Genomic DNA, 3415 nt, shown 5'->3' with positions numbered 1-3415 from the left:
TCACCTCTCTCCATTGTGAAAATTGCCCATTGACACCCACTCTCTGCTTCCTGGCCTCCAACCAGTTCTCAATCCATGAGAGGACCTGTCCTCTAATTCCCTGACTGTGGAGTTTTTTCAGTAGCCTTTGGTGAGGGACCGTGTCAAACGCCTTCTGAAAGTCCAGATATATAATGTCCAAGGGTTCTCCCGCATCCACATGCCTGTTGACCTTTTCAAAGAATTCTATAAGGTTCGTGAGGCAAGACTTACCCTTACAGAAGCCATGCTGACTCTCCCTCAGCAAGGCCTGTTCGTCTATGTGTTTTGAGATCCTATCTTTGATGAGGCATTCCACCATCTTACCTGGTATGGATGTTAGGCTGACCGGCCTATAATTTCCCGGGTCCCCCCTCTTTCCCTTTTTAAAAATAGGCGTGACATTTGCTATCCTCCAATCTTCTGGCACCGTGGCCGTTTTGAGGGACAAGTTGCATACCTTAGTCAAGAGATCTGCAACTTCATTCTTCAATTCCTTAATAACTCTTGGGTGGATGCCATCAGGGCCCGGTGACTTATTGATCTTTAATTTATCAATGAGGTCTGAAACATCTTCTCTTTTAACCTCTATCTGACTTAACTCCTCGGTCATGAGGGGCCGTTTGGGCAGCGGTATCTATATGGATACCATATAATACCATATACCATTTAATATATGGTATTATATGGAGTTGAAGCACTCCATATAACATCACCCGCCCTGCCCCCCACTAAGAAAACTCTCTCATGTACACCGCGGTCAAAATACCTATGATGAGTCATCCTCACCTCCCCAAACTATCTCAGGCAATGGTCATGGTATTTGGATGTGATTTATATGTGTCTTCCCTTAAACTATTAAATTGTAAACCATTATTTAAAACTGGGGCCAACCCATGCTCTCCTCTCCTCCACACTTCCTCTTCCAGTCAGGTCCCCTCTTCTTTTTTAAAGCCAGGGCTTGGAAGGAGGAAGAGATGTGGAGGACAGTACACCTCCCTCCCCACCAATATCCTGTGTCAGGAGATGACCTCTGCCACCCTCATGGGCAGGCTGGCCCTGGTTACCACAAAAAGAACTATTCACAAAGCAAAACAAAATACTGTCGTTGAAAACAAAAATCACAATGAAAAGGACTGTTAGAAAATGGTCATCTAGCCAGATTGGCTCCCAGTGCAAGCCTGCCCCATGGCTGATCATTTTCAACACTGCTGAGCTTTGAGATGTGGGCTCTGCCTTATCTCACAGGCATTGCGCTTTCAGCATTTTACACTCCTGAGAGATTCCAGCATTTTCTCAAAAAGCTTCCTGACTTCTTTTCCTGCGCCACCTCAAACACACACTCCAATCAGCGTACTCCTGTCCCTGACTCTGCAATGCAGATATTATGCTGAGTTGGTGGCTTTTGAGTCATTTGCACTGGAACTTGGCAGTGGTACAGCACAGGCCAGAGTATCTCTCGGTGAGATCACAAGCGCAGCAGGCTGTGTGCAGGGAAAAAATCATTCTTATGCCTCTTGTCACGTTTCTAGCACTGGAAAGCACTCCTGAAAATGCCTGCCATCCAGACTTGGTGCAGAGATCTGGCTGCTGGGTAGATCTGGGCTCCCATTCCGACCACCCTCTGGAGCCCTTTTCGAGGCAGGTAGATCTGGGCTCCCATCTGAACTAGGAGCCCAGATCTACCTGCTGGGTAGACCTGGGCTCCCATTCTGACTGCCTTCTGGAGCTGTCTCTTCTAGGCAGGTAGACCTAGCCTCCTGTCTGAACTTGGAGCTCAGATCTACCTATCAGTAGACCTGGGCTCCCATTCCAAGTGGTGCCTGTTTGTGCTCCCCATCCTGGTTGGTGCCCTTACCCGCTGACAAATTAATTTTGTCATATGGGAGGCAGTGGCAGACATCCCATTCAGTCTATGGGGCAAATGCCCCGGGCACAGAACCTCGCACACCTTTAGGACCCCATGGAAGCCTTTCTGATGCTCCCCATGGAGTTGGAAACCATGTTTCCATTTTTCTGGAAGCACAGTTTAAAGCTTCAGGGAAGCTCGGGAAGCAGCCTGGGGTCACATGAGGCTCTATAAGCTTCGGGTAAGTGGGGGGGGTGAATTTGAGCAGGGGAGTGGCAACATCCTGTGGAGAGGCGCCATCATGGACCTTTGCCCCAGGGCATGGGACTGGGGAGGTCCACCACTGATGGGGGAGTGACAAAAATTTATGAGCCCCAGGTGTCAAATGACCTAGCTACGCCACTGAGTGAATGTACAATAATTACAGACAGACAACACTTACATAGTCACAAACATATACAGGTGTCTCCCAGGGATGGGAACTTGAGTCAGGACTCGAGGCAGAGTTGCAAAAGCACGTGTTTTTTGTTGAGTCTCGAGTCTGAGGGCACTGACTGGAAAATGAGTCTCCACACATGCAGACTCAGGTCTGTCTGGGTGTACTTGCCTCCTTTTTTTGCAATGTAAAAGACCAGGAAAGTTCCAGCCATTAGGCAGGGAAGCATTAATCTTTTGGTTTTGCATCGAGCAGGTGGGGAGAGGGAGGCAGGAGCAGGCTCTCTTGTCCATCTCTGAAGGAACCAATGATCATTGGATGAAGGTTTTTTGCCCTGGAGGAGTGGAGGCGATTCTTTCCTATCATCCAAGAGAAACTCATGGCATGGCTCTGGCAGGCTCAGATGAGATGAGAAGAATGGCTTTGTTCCTGTATTGTGTTCCATCATGCTCCTTCCAGTCTCATACAGTCAGTGCTTGAGTTAGTATTTGGCTGTGGCTAGTCTTGTCGAAGTCGTATCAGGCTGAAAACTCACAAGCATGTTTTAGACATAAAAGGGGAGATGGACGGAGGAAGTGGTTCAGGAAAAGCAGCACGCAGGCACCAGGAAACAAATGGATGTTCCCATCTGGTTCTCAGATGGCCCCCACTTCCAAACAAAAGACCAAACCAAGATGGTTGGCATCATCTGTCCAGCGTGGCCAGAGAATGTTCTGTCCCCTGGCTTGCTCAGATGATGCCACATGCTTTGTGGAAAGCTGAAAAATCCAAACCCGCCAGCAGGCAATGAGAGCAATGCATCAGCATCACCAATGAGAGCTAAAGCTCACAGGAGCAACACCAGCGAGCAAGATGTATCCGCATCACCAATGAAAGCTGATGCTCACAGGAGAAACAGCACCAAGCCGGGCTTCAAAGTGATCCTTTTGAAAGCCTCTTTGTTTCCGCACTGTCCAATGAACACTCGAGACGATATGGGAGAAAGGGCCACTTTATTTCACATTAGCAAGAGAAGAGGAGGCTGAGACCTGCAGCATCCGAGGCAGCGAAAGCCCCTGTGGTGCGGGGCGGGACCTCTGGGTGGTACCAAAAACCTCTGCCCCCAGGCGGGC

This window comes from Tiliqua scincoides, chromosome 8, assembly GCF_035046505.1.
Source record: "Tiliqua scincoides isolate rTilSci1 chromosome 8, rTilSci1.hap2, whole genome shotgun sequence".
Classification (NCBI taxonomy): Eukaryota; Metazoa; Chordata; class Lepidosauria; order Squamata; family Scincidae; genus Tiliqua; species Tiliqua scincoides.
Note: the sequence above shows the minus strand (reverse complement) of the source record.